The sequence below is a fragment of the Monodon monoceros genome, unplaced genomic scaffold (genome assembly GCF_005190385.1).
Source record: "Monodon monoceros isolate NGI ecotype Baffin Bay Population unplaced genomic scaffold, NGI_Narwhal_1 Super_Scaffold_7, whole genome shotgun sequence".
In the NCBI taxonomy this organism is placed as follows: Eukaryota; Metazoa; Chordata; class Mammalia; order Artiodactyla; family Monodontidae; genus Monodon; species Monodon monoceros.
Window position 1 is genome coordinate 31,975,267 of NW_021703784.1, and position 25,286 is coordinate 32,000,552.

General features: G+C 38.2%; 1 protein-coding gene across 5 annotated transcripts in view; it reads right to left on the minus strand.

The window, feature by feature from the left end:
- Positions 1 to 25,286, minus strand: part of ARHGAP42 (Rho GTPase activating protein 42) — a 330,059-nt gene that overhangs the window by 289,998 nt on the left and 14,775 nt on the right. The window lies entirely within an intron of this gene.

Sequence of the window (25,286 nt, forward strand, 5' to 3'; positions counted from 1 at the left end):
CTGTCCTATCACTGACTTTTCTTTACCCATTTCCTCTCTACCCAGTTCTTTCTTATTTCTAACTCTTAAAAGCCCCTGAAAGACTGGATTCCATGCAGATTTCTCCCTGAATAAGGAATGAAAGAGAAAATGATGGTAAAGTAACTTTGCATTAGAGTCATTTTTGGCATTTCCTCTTCCAGAGTTTAGCAAGCCTCTGAAAAGGCCAGAGACAAAAAGGGGGATTCCACTGACTAAAAGAGACCAAAGTAGGAGAAGGGGCAAGAACTCATTTGATCTGGCAATGGCTTAGCATTAAACCCCAAACACATAAATTGAAAGGAATCTTTTTTTTTTTTCTTTTTTTTTGCAGTACGCGGGCCTCTCACTGTTGTGGCCTCTCCTGTTGCGGAGCACAGGCTCCGGACGCGCAGGCTCAGCAGCCATGGCTCACGGGCCCAGCCACTACGCGGCATGTGGGATCTTCCCAGACCAGGGCACGAACCTGTGTCCCCTGCATCGGCAGGCGGACTCTCAACTACTGTGCCACCAGGGCAAAAAAAGTATTTACAAGAGAAAATCAGAGCAAGATGGGAAACTAGAGATTGTTTTGTCAGGCCTAACTCTTCACCTCACAGTGAGGATATGGAGCCTGAATGGTCAGGAGGAAAGTTTCACATCCAGTGCTTTGTTTTGTTTTGTTTAACTATTTCACACTGTCATTAATGTGTATTTCTATCCCACTTCTGTGAGCCAACTACTCTTTATACTGATGAACTCAATACATTAAATGAAAAGTTTCTATGTGGTTTCATATCACACTGGAACCTGCAAAAATTAGAAAATGGAAAACTTCAGTCGATTCTGCTATGTCTTTCTATAATGTAAATTAAGTTATTCATGATTAATAGATAAGGCATGACATAAAAGTCACACTGGTTTGAGTGTGATTATTTTTTTCCAATACAATGACATTTTGAAGACATCAGGGACAGGCCTTTTCACAATTAAAAAGTGTTTTACCTGTATAGAAGGACTTTAAGAGAAAAGCTAAAAATCCTGCAGAAGAGCTTTCCTTCGGCTCAAAAACAGGTGGATTTGGTTGATTCGATATCCACTATACTTCCCACAGAATTAAGCTATTTGGTGAAGCTGCACATGCAGATATTATATTAATATATATTATATATTATATATATATGAGTGCTTATATTAAAAACAAAAATTAAGGAAGTCAACGTTATGGAGCAGATTTTTCTGAAGGAAGCAAGAGCCCCAGAGTTTAAGGCTGCATGGGATCTACTGGTGCTGGGTACAAATGTCAGTTGTAATTCTGCTGGTATTTTTATCAGAACACTTTGTTTTTCTTGATGCTCTGGTTAAAGTGTCAGAGGTTTTTAATTATGTGCCCTTAACTCTATTTATTCCCAGTAAGTCCTGATATTTGCAGGGGTGTGTGTGTGTGTGCAATATCCGAAGATGGTAAGCTTTTTCAGAAATACATATGTCTCATTATGGCAGAAACACTTGTGTGTGAGAAAAAGCAAACTCATAAGATGTTCAGGTTTCACAGATCCATCAAAAGTGTGCAAAATCAGGGACTTCCCTGGTGGTGCAGTGGTTGAGGGTCTGCCTGTCAGCGCAGGGGACGCGGGTTCGGGCCCTGGTCCGGGAGGATCCCACACGCGCAGAGCAACTGGGCCTGTGCACCACGGCCAGTGAGCCTGCGCTCTAGAGCCCGCGAGCCACAACTGCTGAGCCCGCACGCCTAGAGCCCGTGCTCCGCAGCAAGAGAGGTCACCGCAGTGAGAAGCCCACATGCAGCAACAAAGACCCAATGCAGTCAAAATTTAATTAATTTTTTTAAAAAAAAGGTATGCAAAATCAAACTACCCTTTTGTACTGCACATCTGCTTGAGAACTATTTACTGTCCTGACTATACTCTCTTATATAGTCTAAGTCAGCGGTCCCCAACCTTTTTGGCACCAGGGACCAGTTTCGGGGAAGACAATTATTCCACAGACGGGGGTGGAGAGGGATAGTTCAGGCGGTAACGCGAGCGATGGGGAGCGATGGGGAGCGGCAGATGAAGCTTCACTCACTCACCGGCCGCTCACCTCCTGCTGTGCGGCCTGGTTCTTAACAGGCCACGGCCTGGTAGCGGTCCGCGGCCCAGATGTTGGGGACCCCTGGTCTAAGTGCTTCTCAAACTTTCATGTGCATTTGGATCACCTTGTCAAACACTGATCTTGATTTCATAGGCTTACCGAAGGTCCTGATGAGCTCAGTACATTAAATAGAAGCTGTCGGGATGCTGCTGGTCCATGGACCACACTTTGAGCAGCAAGACTCTAGGAAACACTACTGTCCCCTGGCATTAAGTTGACATCATACTGCATGATTTACTTTTTTTTTTGAATTTAGGGCCAAGCACTTTCTGAACATTTCTTCCAACACACATTACCAGGAAAGACAGAGATAGAGGGAGAGATAAAGCAAAAGTACATTTTATCCACAGATCCACTTTTGGCAGCATATAAAAAAAAATTGTTGAATCAATAAAACTCATTTCAGCAGACAATTCTATGTCTACACTATTAGGAAATTTTTTATGTTCTATGAACAAGTTATATACTATCTAATAAATACCTTTTTGAAATTTAAGCTTTTTTGTTTAGAGCACAATAAAAAAATTCTGTAGGATACTTCAATCATAGTCAAAATTGAATAGGATATAATATTTATTGTTGTGTTTTTAAAATTAGAACTTACTTGAGGACAAATGCCAGACTCAAGATGAATCCACAGGCCTCACTACACTCCACGAGTTTCATGTTCATGAAATTGGCCTCAGTGATGATTTTAAATATTGAGAATTAAGGTGTCATCTTGCAGTTTCTCTGTTCTCAAGCATTACCTTATTGAACAAAAACGTTACTGCATAATCCAGCTAATATTTACATAACAGCTGTTACACTTATATGATAGTACAAAAAAATTCATGGAATTTGATATGTTCTAAAAGTGAATGCTTTCGTGATCAAGTGTGTGTGTGAGACCTAGGGAAGAGAGAGGGTGGGGGAAGGAACCATGGAGAGAGAGGAAGGCAGAGCCAGAGGAGATGGAAATTATATCCACATATTTTATGACCTTCAAATGTATTCAGGCCTGCTCCTTTAAAACCGGAAATTCAGCCCCATTTTCCCTTTTCACCTTCCTCTTAGTCTCAGCAGAGGTTAAAAATCAGATAGCTAAATAAAGCATTCCAGATTGCATTAAATCCTTTGGTTTAATGACAAAGATCATTTAAAAAAAAGAACAATACTAAAACCTTTGCTTTTGCTGCAATAGTTTCTTTACTACTTAAGGGGTTTTCTGGAAACCATTGTGTGTGCATCTAATTTTTGTAAATAAAGTTCATTTTAAACATATAAGGAGAGCTTGATCTCTTAGGGATTTTTTTTCTTAATCTCAGTCTATGGGATCCCACTCACCAATCCATTCATAGCCAAAGTATGTACTTAGAATTTGGATTTACTCTAGAGTGCTGTAGACACAAAACACCTTTAATAAGTGAATAAATTTAAGCTAACATTTACTGAGCACTTACTATGTGCTAAGCACTTTGCTTTATAAGAAATCTTACATACTCCTCATGACAACCTTATGAGTTAAGTGCTTTCACTCCACATCATAGATAAGGAAACTGAGGTTTGGATATATTAAGTAACTTGCCATAAGTCACCTGGCTAGTAAGAGTGTGAACCTAAATCTGAATCCAGCAGTCAGACTACAGAATCAGAGCTCTTAACTGCTATTTTTACACTTGGTTTGTATAAACTGAGTGCATGCTAAATCCCAAGCTTACATGTGTATGTGTTACACTGGATTTGTGGTGAAATTAAATATTTCATTATCAGTAAAATGAAGTTTGTGAACAAGTTAATCTGACAACATTTGGGGGTCAGCTAATTAATATAATAAGTGTCCTAAGTGAATCAACACCTTGATGTTAGATATTTCATATATAAAGTAGCTCTCAAGATTTTAGGGCCACCATAAAAAAGATTAGGCATTATTTTTCCATTGGTAACATTGCTGCTTCAGGTAAGTGTCTGATTTGCAGAAGAGTAAAAGCTCCTCATGAATAAGGAATAAAACACTCACTATGCCACGGGCCCCGCTCTCTACATCTAGAGCCTCTTGGCTTGTCTCCACGTCAGATTCTGGCCACTTAAGCTGATCACAGGACCTACCGATCTTGTCCCAAGAATGTCCTAGCATCTGACTTAGAGAAAAAGTCTCACCCAAGAAGTCGATCATGGTAACTGAGGGACCTATATGAGGAATTCCCCCAGCCAAACGTGGCTGTTTGCTCTTACTTGTGATTAAAGGCCCACAGTTTTGGTTAAATTTGGTCTGAGGCAATATACCTCCTGGTAAGAGTTTGCAGGGGTAGAGATTGTAGACTCTACCTGCTCCTAACCAATGAAAGCTATTCAATCATCATCCATTCAACATTTATTGAGCACTGTCTCAGCTACTGGGATTCAGCAGTAGACAAGAGATAAAACCCCCTGCCCTCATGGAACTTACCTTCTAACGGAAAGATAACATGAAATAAAATGCACAGTGTGTTAGCTGGTGATAACTGCTACATGGGAGGTCAGAGAAAGGTGGGGGGGGCGGGGTGAGACAAGGAAGTTATTCAACTTTAAGATGATAAGGGGGCTTCCCTGGTGACGCAGTGGTTGAGAGTCTGCCTGCCAATGCAGGGGACGCGGGTTCGTGCCCCGGTCCGGGAAGATCCCACATGCCGTGGAGCTGCTGGGCCCGTGAGCCATGGCCGCTGGGCCTGCGCATCCGGAGCCTGTGCTCTGCAACGGGAGAGGCCACAACAGTGAGAGGCCCGCGTACAGCAAAAAAAAAAAAAAAAGATGGTAAGGGAAGGGTCTCTCTGAGAAAGCGACTTCTGAACAAAGACCTGATGAAATACAATATTCACCAAGTAGAGCCGGGCATTCACATAACTACTAACTGAACTGGGCAGCTGGCTACACGAAGATTCTCTTCTCTCCAGCGATTTATTTAGAGACTCAGCAAAAGCCAGCTCTACGCACCCAGTGGCCCAAACAAACAACTCCCACCCATACCTGCTCCCAGTGCCCTCAAAGTGGCCCACAAAAGCCAGTCTCACCAAGTTCAAGAACCATTTCTCAGAAACAGCACCTTCCATTGACCAGAGCTGGACATCCAGCAAAATGAAGAGATCTTCCCAGTTATTTAGAATCACTAGAATAAAATTCTTTAGTCTTGACTTCAAACCTTTAAAAGTACACAAAGGGCTTCCCTGGTGGCGCAGTGGTTGAGAGTCCGCCTGCCGATGCAGGAGACACGGGTTCCTGCCCCGGCCCGGGAAAATCCCACATGCCGTAGAGCGACTGGGCTCGTGAGACATGGCCGCTGAGCCTGTGCTCCGCAACGGGAGAGGCCGCAACAGTGAGAGGCCTGCGTACGGCAAAAAAAAAAAAAAAAAAAAAGTACACAAAGATGTAAATCTAGGTTATATTGTAAGGCGAAGCATCACTCCTTATTTTAAAGAGTATTAAAAAAGCCATTATACTGAAAGATGAAAAAATATTGAAAGAGTGCACAAAATTATACAGAAAAAAAAGAGTAAAAATAAACTATTATTTAAGCAACCCACTTCAAGGAAAAAAATGCAATTCAAAATTTCCAATTTATTTGACATGGCCTTTGTCAGCATTTGCATGAGGATTAATCAAAGACATATGTCATTCTGATAGTCCTTGAGAGGAAAGGAATTCAAGCTTTGACGTGCATCTTCAGTGTTTCTTAAAAATCTCCTTGTGAGAAAGCAGCACTGGCTTTCCAGCTGTAATTAAATTCCAGCCTAAAGAGGCCATTCTTGGTCAGAGGATATCTCTGCACACACTCAGCAGCATTAATACACAAGGTCTAACAGCCACAAGTACCTCTGAGGTCAAATTCAAGACAGCTGATCTTCTCCTGAAGAGAATTCAGCTGCAAATGCTCAGCAGCGAGCAGAAAAATGTACTGCAGAGAGCAAACCCATGACTCAGTTTCGAGCTTCTCTCCCTGCTGTGCACTCGATGAAGGAAATCATGACACCCAGGTGGAAAATGCAGCTACACAATCCACAGTATATCAGACCTTCCCGAAGTAGAAAATTACCACGCCATGTATTCGGTCACATTAATCTTGTTTGAAATTTAGATGACAAACTTACTAATCAGGGACTTTACAGACTTTATAAACCCTGTCTTGATATTTAACTGTTAATTAATAAATACAATTCTCATAAAGGTAAAAGCTACCTCCATTCATTGTATAATGAGAGGAAGGGGAAAGTAAACTTCAATGAAATGCCACTTGAAAAAACTCCAGGCCCTTACTCTCTAAAGTACCTTTTTACATGTGGAGTACGTCATTAAAAAGTGAAAACTGAACTTTTTTTCTGCAGTGTCAGTGGGTCCAGGCCAAGGCACACCTGGCAAGAGGGATGACTCCAGACAAAAAGAAAAGGAAGGTGTAAACAACTGAATAGAGGAACTATCGTGGGCTCGGACGCTGGGGGCCAATGGTCCCAGTAACCTCCCCGGCAACCTCTGCTGTACATCAGCAGAAACCAGTGTCATACGATGTTCGTGCGCTCACACCCGGCATCAAGAGATTCACCTAGTAGACCCCGTGCTAGATAGGAACGCAAGTAAACTATTTCGGAAATGCCATTTAAATTACTACTTTTTGAAAGTTAGCTTCATTTATCTATAAAATTGAGGCGCACAGACACTTTGTTTTCTCTCAGTGATGAGTATACTGACACGAAGCATGTCTAGAGGATGACAAGGCACAGCAGGCTCTCTTCATAAGCTAGAAATGTAACTTCAGTCTAACCCTTCCCTTCACTACATGAGCATCAGGCATATTCTCCCAAACCAGACCAAATTCACAACAGGGGGACAATCTCCTAAACTGGTAGTAGCCATGATTTTCTTGTGCTTTAATTTTCAACTTCTTTATGCACAGGTTTCCTTTTGCCTCTTGAAATGTGGATATATATTTACTAATATCTGTTGAATGCCAAGATTCAGGGTTTACCCTTAATAAGTTTGTCATGTCATCTAAAAGTTACCAAACATCCTTTGGCCACTATATTAATGATGTAAATACAGGTCTATTTTTTGTTACAGTTAGCATACAATTAAATGGTTTGGCTAACTAAGAGAAACCCCCAACACTATTTTCTGACTCTATAACTGGAGGTAGGAAAAATATAAAGAAAGTTGCTCATATAATTTCACTTATTCAAAATGTATTTAGACCTACTAGGTGCCAAACACACTGTTAAACATAGTTTCCTACTTCTATAGAGCTTAGATGAGGAAAACAAAAGCAAACAATTGCAATGCATGTTTTAAGTGCTACAATTGACAACTACTCCCACAGAGGGGAGAGGGAGAAGAGGGCAACTCTGTGTTCTTTAATGTCACTGTTTCTCTCCTAAGTCATCCTTATCCCTCTCAACAAAAGCGCTTCTAGCCACTGAATCCGTGACTAAATCGGAAAGCTCTGAACTCTTACCAATGGGCTTCCACATCTCTGTCCAATCACCACCCAATATGGGTTGCTCCACCCCTACCCCTACTGCAGATGGAAACCCAGGTGCAGCCTTTATAGCAGGCTTGTTGACAGAGGTATCAATGCATGTGGTCTTCCCAGAAGGGAACAAAATTTATCAACTAAGCCCAGGTATATTTTAGCAATTACTAGCATATATCAACCAGTACAATAAATGTTAATGGTTTTCAAGGTTTGCTGCACAAAACTGTTTCAAATCAAGCTATTTATTTCAAAAACAGAAAGAGAAACTTTTCAGAATAAAACAATAATAAATTTCTCTTAGCCTTCCTTTCTTTCATCTATGGCTCTTCAAACACATGACAGCAGGCAGGAACTCATTCTCACTGATCCCTGTGAAGAACAGAGGAATTATAACCAATATGCACTTAAATCATGCCCCTAAACTGACAAAACAATTCTGCAGCATTCCTCAACTTTCAGCCCCTCTAGGGCCACCTCATCTCCCCGATGGAAAGATGATTTCAAATTGAGCAAGGTCAGATGAATGCCAAATGAAGCCCAGCTGGCACAGATATAATCCTAAACAAAAGCACCACGGAGAAGTTCACCCAGCTGAGCTCAGCCACTTAAGAGAAAGTTAATTCCAATCAACTCCACAACAACGGGAGATGGCAGAAGCTCAATCACCCACTGAAGGAGCTGAAATTCGCAGGGCTTCCCTGGTGAGGTTCTACAATGACTTTTTGGTAGAGGTCCATGTAAATTACAGATATAGAAATAGAGCTCTCCAAATAATAATGCTTTCTTTCACAAATAAATTCCATTTTCCTTAAGAGTAAAAGAAGTTTTGGTCCGTTTTTCATCTGCATGACACAGTAGTTCTAAACAAAACAGTAGCTGCCATTGCACTTACTAGCTTACGTTCACTAAAAATGCACACACAAAAAAGATATCTTTTACCCAAAACAATTATGTGGCACACACCTGAGTTTGGGTTTTATTACTACTGTTGAATAGTAGTGACCATTTAATGAGTACCTGCTGTGTGACAAACACTGACTTAATTACTTTATCTCCATCATGTCATTTAATCAACTTAACCCATCAGCATCATCAGTATCTCCACATTTAATAGAGAACAGAGCCAGGAACTTTAAGGGGTTGTATTTCAATTCCCTTGCCTTAACCATCAGGCTTGGGAGATACTTTCTCAAGTGGGCAGAACCAGAAAGCTTGCTCACTACTCTATGATCTACAGAGTACATCACTTTAACCTGTAATGTAAGAAATCTTTTATTTTCTACCCCTTAATTCAGCCTGCAGTTAATTCTCTGTTCTATTAAATTGTAAATAATTAATCAATCATTTGGTCAACAATCTGGACAAACTGTTTAGAAAACTTGGAGAAAGAAACTTGGGAAAGGGAACTTAGTTCTTAGCACTTTGGATTCTAATTTTAACACTTTGATACTGTGGTGAGTTTCCCTGATTTAGGGCCTCTAAATTTGTCTATAGGGACCAGCTCTGCTGCCAAAGTGATGTATCCACCTCCTCAATTCATAGCTCCCACTACTTCTATAACCCAGCAATTAACCCTGGACAATGACACCCCTTAATTTTCTGTTTATGCTTACATAACTTGTCTGTTGTGCCTTAACGTTTCATTTTTACTTCAATCTCATACCATAACGAGCAGCTGGCTCTCAAATATTTGATGCCTCCTACTCATTTATATATTACGCTTCTGCTTACACTTTATAATGGAAGACTCAATGGTACACTTTTACCTTCTTCTGAAAATGAAACATGCATATAATAGTTTAAAGAGAATTATTTAAATCTGTAACATCCACTAGGATATATACTAAATAAGCAATAGATACATATTTACATATAGGACACACTCAGAAGTGAAACACTGGCAAAAAAATTTTAAAGTAGCAAACACTTGGGCATATTGGAAGGCTACAATTTCATCATGTGGTCCCTCTCAGGGTAAGCAAACAAATGGACAAGAAGCGGTGCCACCTTTACTGTATTTCCACAATTTCTATTTTTGGATACTATATTGTTATATGGAAGAATGGCAGTATAAACAATACACAGACAAGATTTCATTTACAAATGAAAATAAAAGGAAATAGACAATTAAGCACTTATGTATGTCATGCTGATAAAAATATAGCACTCTCTACCCAGTTAACTATTATTTAAAACCCAGTTAGTCTATTGTCTGTATACTCATAGTGTTTGTTTTCTGCAAAATGAACTGTATGAAAAAGGTAATTTAATGTTACTTTTAATATTTAATGTTAATAGTTAATTTTACCTTAACATTTAATATTAATAGAAAAAAACCACTAACCTAACCTAAAATTCTTTATCCAGTGAAATTATCTTTCAAAAGTGAAACAGGGGCTTCCCTGGTGGCGCAGTGGTTGAGAGTCTGCCTGCTGATGCAGGGGACACGGGTTCGTGCCCTGCTCCAGGAAGATCCCACGTGCCGCGGAGCAGCTGGGCCCGTGAGCCATGGCCGCTGAGCCTGCACATCCAGAGCCTGTGCTCCGCAATGGGAGAGGCCACAACAGTGAGAGGCCCGCATACCGCAAAAAAAAAAAAAAAAAAAAAAAAAGTGAAACAGAAATAAAGACTTTCTCAAACAAAAAGTGAGGAATTGTGTCATCAGTTGACCTGCCTTGCAAAAAATGTTAGAAGTTCTTCAGTTCTACATAAAAGAAACAGAATAAACATAAAATATTTTTTTTTCCTTTTTTTTCTTAATTTACCTAATAGATAACGATTTTTTATCCATTAGGTGATAATGTATTGGTTAATTACAGCATACAGAGAAGTAAAATGAATGACAGCAATGTTATAAAGGAGAGGAGGAAGGAATTGGGAATACCCAGAATAAAGGTGACTGCACTGTGAGTGATGTGGTATAGTATTATTTGAAAGTGGACCTGCATTAGTTGTAAATGTAAATATATTGCAGATTCCAGAGCAAACACTTTAAAAATAATAAAAAGAAATATAACGGTATGTAAAAGAGGAAAGCAAATGGAATCATATAAAATCCCCAAATATTTGGAGATTAAACCACACATTTCTAAATAACACATGAGTCTCAGAAGTCACAAGAGGATTTTTTAAATATTTTCAACTAAATGAAAATGAAATAACTTATTAAAAACTGTGGAAAGCAATGCTTTGAGGGAAATTTATAGCATTGAACACAAATATTAAAGAAGAAGATCTGAAATCAATAATCTAAGCTTACACCTTAGGAAACTAGAGAAATGAAGAGCAATACAAGCCTAAAGCAAGCAGAAAACACAAAATAATAAATATTATAACAGAACCCAATAAAATTAGAAACAGAATAGCAATAGAGGGAAAACAAAAATCAATAAAACGAAAAGCTGTTTCTTTGTTTTTTTGCAGTACGCAGGCCCCTCACCGCTGCGGCCTCTCCCATTGCGGGGCACAGGCTCCAGACACGCAGGCCCGGCAGCCACGGCCCACGGGCCCAGCCGCTCCGCGGCATGCAGGATCCTCCTGGACCGGGGCACGAACCCGCGTCCCCTGCATCGGCAAGGTGGACTCCCAACCACTGCGCCACCAGGGAAGCCCGCTGTTTTGTTTTTTTTAAAAGGACCAATAAAACTACTAAACCAATAAAACTACTAAACCAGGCTAACTGAGAGAGCGAGAGAGAGGAAGAGAGAGAGAGATGACACAAATTACCATATTAGAAATAAAATTAGGGTCATCCCTATTAATAACATGGTCATTAAAAGGATAATTAAAGAATAATATTGTATGAACAACTCTATACCTACAAATTTGATAATTTAGATGAGGTTCACCAATTCCTTGAAAGACACAAACTACCAAAACTCACACAAGGAGAAATAGATTATCTGAATAGACCTATAGATACTAAAGAAAGTGAATCAATAATTTAAAATCTACCAAAATAAAAAAATGTACCATGCCTAGGTGATTTCACTGGTGTATTCTACTAAATATTTAAGAAAGAAATAATAACAATTCTCTACAGTTCTTCCAGAAAACAGAAGCTGACAGAATACTTCCCGAGTCATTCCATGAGTCCAACACTACCATAAAACCAAAACTAGACAAAGATATAACAAGAAAGGAAAACTACTTCCCTCGTGGATATAGATGCAAAAATCCTCAACAAAATATTTGAAAACTGAATCCAACAGTTATAAAACAACCACTTGGGATTTATCCCAGGTATATAAGACTGGTTCAATATTTGAAAGTCAATTAATGTAATCCATTACATCAACACTCTGAAAGAAAAAAAAATCATATGATCATATCAATAGATGTGGAAAAAGCATGTGACAAAGTCCAACACACGTTCATAATAAAAACTCCCAGTAAATTAGGAATAGAGGGGAACTCCCTCAACTTGATTTAAAAAAAAAAAATCTAAAAGAAACCTACTGCTAAAATCATACTTAGGTGAGAAACTTAAAGGCTTTCCCCCAAGATTGGAAAGAAGGCAAGGATGTTCCCTCTCACCATTCTTGAACATCATGTTAGAAATCCTAGCTAATGCAATAATACAAGGAAAGGAAATGAAAAGTATACAGATAGAAAAGAAATAAAACTGTTTTTGTTCATAGATGACATGACTATCTATGTAGAATGTCCCAAATAATCAACAAAAAGACTCTTACAACTAATAAGAAATTATAGCAAAATTGCAGGATACAAGGTTAATATATAAAAATCAGTTGTTTTCCCATATACCAGCAAAGAACAATTAGAATTTAAAATTAAAAATAATATTTACATTAACCCCAAGAAGTGAAATATTGAGCTTTAAATCTAACAAAATATGTACAAGATCTAAATGAAGAAAACCACAATACTCTGATGAAAGACATCAAAGAAGATCTTAATAAATGGAGAGATATTCCATGTTCATGGATAGGAAAACTCAATATTGTCAAGATGTCAATTGTTCCCGACTTGGTCTATAGAATCAATACAATCCTAAACAAAAATCTCAGCAAGTAATTTTGTCTAACTGATTCTAAAGTTTATATGGAAAGGCAACAGACACAGAATAACCAACAAAGTATCGAAAGAGAAAAACAAAGCCAGAGGACTGAAACTAGCCAACTTCAAGACTTAGTATAAAGCTACAGTAATCTAGACTGTGGCATTAGCAAAAGAAAGATCAATGGAACAGTACAGAGAGCCCAGAATAGATCCACAAAAGTAAACTCAAATGATATTTGACAAAGTAGCAAAGGAAGTTCAATGGAAAAAGAACAGTCTTTTCAACAAATGAGGCTCAAACAACTGGACATCCATACACCAAAAAAAAAAAAAAAAAAAGGAATCTAGACATAGATCTTACATGCTTTGCAAAAATTAACTCAAAATGCATCCTAGATCTAAATGTAAAACTACAAAACTCCTAGAAGATAACACAGGAGAAAATGTGGATGACTTTGGCTTTGGCAATGATGTTTTAGATCCAACACCAAAAGCACAATCCATGAAAAAAATTGATAAGTTGAACTTCATTAAAATTAAAAACTCTGCTCTGTGAAAGACACTGTTAGGAGAATAAAAAGATAAGCCGCAGACTAGGAGAAAATATTCGCAAAACACATATGTGATAAAGAACTTGTATCTAAAATATATGAAGAACTCTTAAATCTCAACACAAGAAAACAAACAACCCACTTAAAAAAATGGGCCAAAGATCCTGACACCTCACCAAAGAAGATACACAGGTGGCAAACAAACACATGAAAAAAAAAAAAAAACTCCACATTATATGTCACAGGAAACTGTAAATTACAACAAGATGCCACTACATACCTATCAGAATGACCAAAATCCAAAACACTGACAACACTAGGTGCTGGAAAGAATGTGAAGCAATAGGAACACTCACTTATTCATTACTGGTGAGAATGCAAAGTGGTTCAGCAACTTTGGAAGATATTGATAGTTTGGCAGTTTCTTACATAACTAAATGTACTCTTAACATACAATCCAGCAATTACACTCCTTGATATTTACCCAAAGGAGATGAAAACATATCCACACAAAAACCTGCACACACGTGTTTACAGCAGTGTTATTATAACTGCCAAAACTTAGGAGCAACCAAGATGTCCTTAGGCAGGTAAATGGATAAACAAACTGTAGCAAATTCATACAATGGTCTAATTATTTAGTAATAAAAAGAAAGGAGCTATCAAGCCACAGGAAAACATGGAAGGACCTTAATGCATATTGCTAAGTGAAAGAAGCCAATCTGAAAAGGCTATATATAGCATTCTAGACAAGGCAAAACTACAGAGGCAGTAAAAAGATCAGTGGTTGCCAGGGGTTTGGGAGAAAAGAAGAGAAGGTTTTATTAACTGATGCACAGGGTATATTTTAGACCTGTGAAACTACTCTGCCTGATACTATAATGGTGAATAAATGACATTATGCATTTGTCAAAATCCTTAGACCCATACAACATAAAGAGTGAATGCTAATGTAAACTATGGTCCTTAGGTAATAATATCAATACTTGTCCATTCATTCTAATAAAAGTACCACACTAATGCAAGATGTTAATAATAGGGGCAACTGCATATGTGCGTAGATGTTGGGAAAGGGTGGGTAATATGGGAACTCTATTATTACGTGTTCAGTTTTTTGTAAATAGCTTTTTTAAAAATATGTATAGAAACTGAATGCTAAGTATATGGTTGTTGATTATAATAGTCTCTCTAATTTTGAGTGTGTTTGAAATGTTAATAGTAAAAATCACTAAAAAATAAAATAACAAAATCCTAGTTAGAAGACCATCCATATTTATATTTTAAATTGTTAAAATATGTGCTCAATGAATATTAGATATTCAAAAAATAAACATTGTTACCCCAAACAATAGTCAGATAAAATTAACATAAAAAGTCCACATTTTAAGTTTTTTGGATTTTTTGGTTTGTTCTTTCAAAGATTCTTCAAGATCAAGAATCTAGGCATGGGCTTCCCTGGTGGCACAGTGGTTGAGAGTCCACCTGCCAATGCAGTGGACACAGGTTCATGCCCTGGTCTGGGAAGATCCCACATGCCGCGGAGAGGCTGGGCCCATGAGCCATGGCCACTGAGCCTGCGCATCCGGAGCCTGTGCTCCGCAACAGGAGAGGCCACAACAGTGAGAGGCCTGCGTACCGCAAAAAAAAAAAAAAAAGAATCTAGGCATGTTTTTACTTTTATAAATGTTTAATTTTCAACTTGGGCTTTTTTTCCTCACAAGAACAAAACCAGTTCTATTATTATTAAAAACTATTACTATTATTACATAAGCAATACTGAAACATTAAAGAAAAATGGGAAAAAACCCAAAAATAACTATATTCCCAACATCAGAACAATTATTTGTATGAATTATCTTCCAAATTTTTTCCCAACATTATTAACAACTGTTACACATTAACAATTTAAATATGGAATCCCTTAACTTTCCACTCACTTTACCTTTTAAGCAAAATAATCCATTTAATTTTATCAGATCATCTACTTGCTGTGCACTCGCTAACAGGCTGGTAAACTGAATTAAGGGGTGATTTGTTTAGATTTCCCAGAGTCACATATACCAGATCATCTTACTTTATGGCCAGCAACCATGGTGTGACCCCTGGGGTGGGTCCCCAGCACCTGCAGATTCCAATTTAGGAAAACCATGCTATAGGGTCCATCACAACCGGAGCATGGAGACCACTTCCCCACAGAGAGACAGATGAGGAACAATGATCTTGCTCCAAAGCAACAATTCCAAGGCTATAAATGTTGACTACAGCACCAAGCCAACTGGGGCGTGATGACTCATCTGACAGCAGACATTGAACCAGCCAATGCATCATAGGAGGCAAGGGTGGGGGTGAAACTATGGCCTAGAATAGTGCCTCGGATGCAGAATAAAAAAACTTTGCTGATAGGCTTTCTCTGCTTCTTTTTCTTTTCTCAAGCACCTGTCTCTACTGAGTGTAAGAGATGGCTTCATTTTTCTTCTTTGTAAAATAACACATTTAGGATGTGCAATATCTGAATGACAGGCAGAGCTGGTAAAGCCAAGAGTGTCCCTTCGCTGCCAGTTTCACTGTCTGTTAGTCTGAGCCTGCCCACACACGTGCACATGTGCGTGACACACACACACACACAGAGAAAGAAGAGAAAGGAGGAGAGGAGAGAGGGAGGCAGAGATATGGGTGAGGCTCCCTGTGAGCAAATACCAGAAGCTGGAGCAAATGGCTATGTTTGCAGCACAGACCTGACATCCAGCCTGCTGCAGAGTGCGGACAGACACAGAAGCTAAGGAAAATGCTAATATGATGCCCAGAGAAGGCCAGCTACAGCTTCTCCTGGACTTGACCACTTAAGTTCCTCTGAATCAATCTGTTTGTCTGCCTAGACTTTTCCTCTGTTGCCAGGCAGACCGATGTTAATTAATTATCATGGCCAAAACTTCCAACTGACATCTAAGTGGCCATATCCTGCAGTCATGGCCTTAATCTGCAATAAAATCTACCTAACTTGAAACTATCATTGAATATTCAATTGTTTTCTTTTTTTTTTTTTAAAGGAACATTTATTTATTTATTGGCTGCGCTGGGTCTTCCATTGCTGCACGCAGGCTTTCTCTAGTTGCGGCGAGCAGGGGCTACTCTTCGTTGTGGTGCGGGGACTTCTCATTGCGGTGGCTTCTCCTGATGCGGAGCATGGACTCTAGGTGCGCAGGCTTCAGTAGCTGTGGCACATGGGCTCAGCAGTTGTGGCTGACAGGCTCTAGAGCGCAGGCTCAGTAGCTGTGGTGCACGGGCTTAATTGCTCCGCGGCATGTGGCATCTTCCTGGACCAGGGATCAAACCCGTGTCCCCTGCATTGGCAGGCTGATTCTTAACCACTGTGCCACCAGGGAAGTCCTATTCAATTGTTTTCTGACAATATTTAACATGGCTGGTATTTCAGCAAAAAAGAAAAGGACAATATCCAATGGAAGCAAGAAATCTGAGTTCATATAGCTGTGCCCTGACATTTTTTAAGTTTACCCAGCACCATGTACTTATTCTTAGTTTTTCATTTAATTTTGAGGATTTTTCCCATACTTTTTCAGTAATATTGGTTTTCTTTGAAAGATGTACAGTCCTTTCAATCTATTAAGGAATCACTGTATTCAGTAAGTCACGTAAATAAAAAATGTGCAGTGAAGCATCACAACTTCGCCTAACTTCCTCATTCACAAACACCATTCATTAAATAATTTAAAGCTTGAATCAAGTAACATAGGATCTATCAAACGCAATGCATATTTAAATAAGTTATGTCAAATAAAATACCTAACCGTTACTTGCACAAGAAATTAATTTACATGATAGTTTTCTCAACATAGGATCAATTTAATTCACATTTTTTGATAATTTGTGCACTCAGTATATGAACATATCCCTAAGTGAGAAATTACTATGCACCACATAGTAGATGATTCCAGTTTCATGAAAGTCTTATTCTTCAGAGACTCATTTGTATTTTCCTTTTTGAAATCCATTTTTAAATGTCCTACCTATAAGTAACTTTAATTTTTTTACTCTTGATATATTGAAACTTTGTCTAGTTTATTTATTATCCTCAGCTAACCTTATAAGATGCCCTGTGCTCTGTTTCAAACTTGCTCACTTAGTAAAATCCTCCTTTTTCTAACAACCAAGCTAAAACTCTGAAATAGTCTCACTAGAACAAAATAAAAAGACACTGTTTCTTTCGAAAGTATAGGAGTTCACATAGAAAATATCTGCTTTCAAGAACTATTCTCTTTCTTGAACTTCATGTCAGTTGCCTCACAGGACCCATGCGATGTGCTACTTCCCAAAGAACCCTGTGACCTCAAAACATCTCTGTGGCACCAGAGAATTTCTCTTCCCCATGCACCTGCCCACTCACCTGCCCGAAGAAAACTTAATCAGGCTTCACCACATACATCTTAGACAGACACAACCTAGTTCATCAAATGACATACTCATTTTGTTTTACAGTTCTTGAAAAAACAGTGATTTTTTTTTTACATATTTGACCCTGACTCACAGTAAGAACTGTTTTACAATCCAATATTGTCTACTCATTCATGCATACTTATAAAACAGAAACAAGTTGCATTAAACAATATTTTCCCTTACATTCAATACACTGTGATATCTTATTTATTCTATTTTTTTTCCTAATACTATTTCAACTCACCAAATCCATTTCAAGAACCCTCTAGGATCACAATCCACAGTCTGAAAACCATTGGAACATTTGAATATATAATATCCTACGTGAGTAAACTTGAGTGCCAGGGTAGCACTCAAGGCAGCTCTGTGAAGAGTAAATACTAAATCCACATCAACCGTGAATTATGTTTCCTTCCCTGCTTGTAAGAAACAAAACGAGGACTGCTTCTCCATGATTTCCTTTTTTGAACTTGTCCTCTACATAACCTAGAATCATACTGAGATGATAAATGTTTAGTGATATTTGTTATTCAACAGATGTCTAAGCTGCTGAAATCCCCCATGAATATTTAATTCTGAACTTGAAGTACCTCAAGAGCTCATCCTGGAATTTTCCTCCCTAGCCCTCCTTCAGTTCAGGGGCTCTGCACTGATACCCACTGTCCCTCTCTCTTTGCTTATTTAATATTTCTTGTTGCTCTCCACTCAACACATTCATTCTCAAAATAAACTTGAGACAGTTATCTTCCCCCTAATGAAACACACTTTAACTCCGAAGGACATAAAACCATAAATATATGGTTCTATTTCATGTCATAGGAGTAAGTCAGGAGAAAGAATTGATGCTTCAGAATTCAACAGTTAGCACCAGTTAGAATGGGCATCATCAGAAAATCTACAAACAACGAATGCTGGAGAGGGTGTGGAGAAAAGGGAACCCTCTTGCACTCTTGGTGGGAATGTTAATTGATACAGCCACTATGGAGAACAGTATGGAGGTTCCTTAAAAAACTAAAAATAGAATTACCATACAACCTAGCATCCCACTTCTGGGCATATACCCAGAGAAAACCATAATTCAAAAAGACATATGCACCCCAATGTTCACTGCAGCACTATTTACAATAGCCAGGTCATGGAAGCAACCTAAGTGTCCATCGACAGATGAATGGATAAAGAAGATGTGGTACATATACACAATGGAATATTACTCAGCCAGAAAAAGGAATGAACTTGGGTCATTTGTAGAGATGTGGATGGACCTAGGGACTGTCATACAGAGTGAAGTCAGAAAGAGAAAAACAAATACCGTATATTAACACAGATATGTGGAATCTAGAAAAATGGTACAGATGAACCGGTTTGCAAGGCAGAAATAGACACAGTTGTAGAGAACAAACGTATGGACACCAAGGGGGGAAAGTAGGGGGGGGTGGTGATGGTGGTGGGATGAATTGGGAGATTGGGATTGACAGATATACACTAATATGTATAAAATAGATAACTAATAAGAGCCTGCTGTATAAAAAATAAATAAATTATGATCACTTCCTCCAAAAAAAAAATCAAGTTAGTAAATTCACTAACTAGAAAACTTCTACTAGTTTATTTCTTAAGTACTCAATTTCATTATATTCATTAATTACCTATAGCATTTCTTTGACCCAGGATCCATCAACTTTTTTCACTTACTTATATATAATTAAATTCTGGTTTCTTAATTATCTAAGCTTTAAAACATCCTTTGCAATGTACCACAAACGAGTTTTAACTAAAATTCTGCTTTGCTGATCAGGGCCTGTGTTCAACATCTGATTCCACACCACCCAAGAACTCAGCTCAGTTCACAAAACAGAAACTGCAGTGAATCAAAATACAGGGTGGGATAGAAAGGGTGGGAGGGAAGCTCAAGAGGGAGGAGATATGGGGATATACTTATATACTTATAGCTGATTCACTTTGTTGCACAGCAGACACTAACACAACATTGTAAAGCAATTATACTCCAATAAAGACATAAAAATAAATAAACAAATAAAAAACATTAAAAAAAAATACAGGGTAGGCAAGGTCCCCATGGAGCTTACATCTAGTGGACTCTCTTAGCTTGGCTACCTTTCAAAGACATTCACAGTATGCGTTTCCCAGTTCTCTTCCCATTTCTTATTTATTAACTGCTTTAGTTAATACAAGAAATCAATTTGTCAGCCCTGCCTCTCTACTTCAGTGCCGTCACTGTGCTGTCCTACACGGCTAGACTCTCTCCCCATACTAGTCCAACCTGTGCACACCACCCTCTCCAAGACATGCTGACTGTAGTTCCTCTAGTGACCTCTCATCCACCAAAACCCATCCACTTTGGTTCTTTTCACATATCTGTGTTCTGTTTAGGTTGTAAGCTTTTCAGCAACAGAAGTCACTGCTTCCTAATTCTTATAAGACCCCTAATGGCTGATATAGTTGCATTTTCCCTGGTAGACAGCAGGTGAATCCTATTGACATTTAGCTTTCCTTGTGTTGGTATTTTATTATCCCTTTCAATTATGGTTTTAATTTTTTAAAAATAAGAAAACTTTTTAATATGGCCTGTAGTAGTGAAAAAGAGATGATTATCTAATAAATCAGAACAAACATATATCTAGAGCCAAAAGGAACTGCACTGTTTATTCTTGTTACCACCTTTAGATAAACATGTTCCCAAGCAGCAAGTAGAGCAGGAAATGGCATGGGGAGGGGGAGTCTCCTCAAAAGCAGATTACTACTTCCACCATGTTTGAAGTCTTGTCCCAGCCCTACACATTTAAGGACAAAAAGAGGAAAGTTAGTTTTCCCTATTCTCCAACTGGAGACAAGAGTTTAACAAGACTGCACAAGGACATAATTAACTTGGGATCCAAAGTCAAAATTAAATAAGAATTGTGTAGGTCTGTCTCATGTAGTTCAATCTAACCAAGAAAAAAGAATCTGAGAAGGCTAGAAGGTGTCTCCTCTCTTCTCTGACTGATGACTGTCTCTTTATCGGGCCAAGAACCATCTCTAGATGTTAGAGGGCTGGCTGTCACATCTGCTCCAGAAAATTCCTTTCATGTTGGAATTCTGAATTCCCATTCCCACTGGTAGAAGAAAGATAAAGGACCTCAGCAACTTTGGAAGTAGGGAATGGCTACTTCAGATGGCAGTAAATTATCTCAAATATCACACACATGAAAACACATACAAATAATTTGTAAGTTTTCATAGAAGTGGACATAAAATTCAATTATCTGTTCATCCTTTGAAGTGTTTTTATAAACTTTAGCAGATTTGGGAAAATAAAATGCCATTAACAAAAACCTTTTCACGTTGCAGCATTTAAGAACTGACGTCACAGGTAAATACATTTTAATCCTCTTTAAGCAAATAATTTCATAGTCTCTCCAGATCATTTAAAACCTCTGCTAAAAAGATTGCGTCTATTTCCACAAAAACAGGATTTCAGAAATCTTTGCATAATTCTGCACATTATGGTTACTTATGATTTAAATAACAGAATGCACAGGATACTGATACCATATTACAAAACCATACCTGTTCAGAGTGGCCAGACAGAGCCGACTAGCCAAAATTCTTGCCTTAGATTATTTTTTCTTTTTCATTAAAAAAAAAAGAATAGATAAGACAACTGTGGCATAACTTTATTAGAAAGGATGACTAATAAATACAATGAAATTCAAATCACATTAAAAATATAAACCCATGGATTACTAAAGTTAATAGAATGCAACAAATTTGCTCGAATTTAAGCTTGGCGCAGAAAGGCAATGAATACAGCAGACCACTTAACGGTAATCCTTCCAAAGGAACAAATTTTGGCAGATTCCCTAAAGAAATCCCAAAAGTATAGCCAATAAATAGTTGATGTTTTATTATTCCAAATTCTTCTCAACTAAATGCTTTAAAATTTCCAAGAATTTTTTAGCAGATACTAAAGAGAACTAAATTATCATTTTATTGTTATACTATAAATGATAATTTGGATTTACTTTAAAATACTATGTTTCTAGAACAATGCTTGTTCACAGTAGGTGATTAATAGTTATGTGATAAATGAATGGATTTAATTATCAAGCTTTCTCCTTTTAACCTTGACCCATATGCCCCAATATTTGTTACCTCAGAAATGATAAGGTCACATTTTCCTCCAAGGGGTTTTCACAGGACTAGATTTGCTTCTTATAGTTTATAAAACATTACAAAAGAAATGAAACTCACCATGGGTTCTGTTGCTTAAACCATTACCAGAAATATATTCTCAACATCTTTAAAAGCTAAATCTGTTTTCCAGGAGAACCCTTATTATTATTAATACTAGTTATATTTTAACAGAACTCCAGGTACAATTATTTGTCCATGAAAACAGTGTGCTTACCTCTACCAAACAAAACAGTCCAGGCCTGGGTATGTGTATTTTATGATAGCCTCAGTATGCTATTTTTAAAGGAATAAAAAGAGAAACTGCTCAAAGACAACTGGATAAACAAAGAGAAAGCAAATTAAATAGCCAGCAATTGAAGGGCGGGAAAGCAAGTAGGAAAAGGATGTTAGGCCTATAAATTAAAGAAGTTGCTGGCAAATTATTAACAGGGAATTGTTAATGGATTGGAAAGAAATGTAGTTAAAGAGTAAAGAATAGAAAGACAGTATTTATCTCAGCTTCTACCTCATCAACTCTCAGAAATTGGCTGGAGCTTGAGAGCTCGTGACCTCCCACTCTACGTCCCCTCCCACCCCACTGGAAAACAGTGAGCACACCTGGAATCACAGCTGCAAAGCCCTAAGGAAGGGAGGGGCGACTCTCCAACACCTCCCACTAGGTTCTAACTTCCTTTTCCCAACTACTGGAGGCAGGGAAGGAAGGGCTGGGGAATCTCTCTCATATCACCACCGTAGTATGTTTACATACAGACATTTCTTTTTTGTACTAAGTTTTATAGCAAGCCTATTTTTCCCTCATACAATGACAAAAGCAGTACAAGTTTCTGTACCTTGCTTTTCTCTTAGATTTATATCCTAAGAGTTCTGTTTAATTGGCTAGTTAAGTTGTTACTGTCAAAGTATACGAAATTAGTTGTTACTGCTAATTATTTTCTATTGTAAGTAAATTTTCATTATTGTCTTAGGTTGGGACCACGGTTCCCCAATTGCATGCAGTACCACAACAAACTCATGGGGGCGCTGTGAGTCACTGAAACTTGAGAGAAACACAGCTGATGTACCTTACATCAAATTGGTTAGAAGTGGGTCATGGGCAAGGGGAAATGGGTTACCCTGAGTGACTCAACAAATCAGGACTTATCCCTGATCTGGGGCGAGGATTGTGTTCCAGAACAAACTCAAGGTTCTTATAGAAAGAAAGGGCACAGACACTGTGTGGGAAATCAATATTACCCACTACAGGAAAAGTACCATAATTGGGATCATTGTAGCTGTGGGTATAAATCCTTTAAGGTTCTTGAAACACATTACTAATTTACACTGCTATCAGTAGCATAATGAAAGAGTCTTAGTACACCCTAATTAGCATAAGGCATTTTTAAAAATATTTTGGCTAATTTAATAGATAGAAAATGGATACCTTACTCATATTCATTTGCATTTATCTGACCCCTGGTAAAGGTTAACAGCTGTATTTATCCTTCAGCTAATCAACTGTCCTGTGTCTAGTGCTCACTTATCTACAGGCCTCCTCACCTTCTTCCCCCTTTTATCTTATAGATACAAACCATTTGGTTTTGGTTATATATGCATCACCAATTTACATCTATTGAGAAAAAGTTATTGTTGTACAATATGAATATCTACATTAAAGAGGAAGGAAGAGTTAAGGGAACTCTGAAAGACTAAGCGGAAAAAGTTAGCAAACCGATGAAGATTTGTAAGAGAATATGGCTCCACAGAAGCCAAGGGAGAAGCAGCTTCAGGAAGCAAGGAGTGGCTGGCAAGGTCAAATATACCACAGTCCAGTAAAAATGACGACCACAGTGTCCTTTGGATTTGACAAGTGGTCAACTAGAGTTCTAAGCTTCAGAATATATCAGTGTTAAATTTCCACAAGCTCAACATAACCATGTATTCATTCAACAGTCACCTGGCCACAAATATGTACCAGGCAGAGTGCTAGACATAAAGAAAGAGACAGAGACCACAGTTTAGAGGAACCTGGATTGCAATGTGTGCACATGTACAATTTGAGGGGGGCTGGAGCAGTAGGGGTAAATTTAACAAGCGGTCAGAAAGACCATCTAAAGCCAAAAGATGCCCTAAGGAACGAGTTTCTCCTCTCTAACTAATTTAATAAGTAACTCCTTTAAAAAGTACAGTGTTTATAACATATAAAAGATGAAGTAATGTGTAATCCAAATAAACTAATAATTTAGGGCCCGAAAAGAAACATACAAGAACTAAGTTGTCCACGTTAAGAAAAAGAAGCAATCTAAATGTCCGAGCCTGAAGAAGCTTTAAAAATAGTTATTTCTGATTTCTGGTTAAGTTCAGCGGATGCCACAGCTGTGCTCCAATGACAGAATATGTTGGGGCTCCCCAAACTCGTGTCACAATGTATATATCACAGGCTTCATTTCAGAACAACAGATGAATGCAGATTTTAGGCAGGAAAAATTCTTTAAAAGATGAAAGTCTTATTCGATCACATAGCTGATACATGATCCAATTTCCTTTGGGTGAACTGCGGCAAACTGCAGATGTTTCTTTACTCAAAATGGAACCCACTCTGGTTTCACTTACATTTCATATGTAGACTGCTTTAAATTACTTACGCATAAGTATCACCTTCACCTGAGGACTTTTAGCCATAAACATGCTAAGAATAAAAATATGCAGAAGCAAGGAAAATATCTGATATAATGGTATTAATTTATATACAAATGGTATATATGTTATTACTGTATATTTTTAAGTGTGTTCATGTGGACATGGAAGGCTAAATGAAAAACAGTTTATTATCATAGAAAGGCACTAAAAATGTTTCCCATTTTAAACATTTTTTATATTGAGATTACTTCATTTTTTCTGCTAAATGTTATAATGTGATGATAATATCAACCATTTGCTGATTTCTGTGTGCCAGGCACTATGCTAGGTATATCTCACAAGAGACTTAATCCTCATGAAAAAAAGTAAGGATTATTATTATTATCCCCATTATAAAAATGAGGAAACCATGGCTTAAGAAGGAGAGTGACTTACTAGGGCCACTCAGCATAAAAGCACGCACGCGCACACACACACACACACACACACACACAGACACACACACACACTCACTCAATATCTAATACAGTATTGAGTGCCTGAAGTGTGGTAGATGACCACTAAGTGTTTCCTGAATAGGTCTGACTGGATGAAGAATGGACATCCAGATTCTTAGATGAGATCCTTATGCTGTGTTGACTGCTATAATGGAGGCGTGTGCAAGTCACTCTGTGAAACAGAGAAAGGGTGTCTAGAGGAAACAAAGGGTACACATGGTACCCACTAAGTCCTAACACCAAGCAGTAATAACCCACGCACCACACAATATTAGCAGCATGCCCTCAGTAAATGTGAGCCCAGAAAAGCTGGGCCTCTGTCTGTTC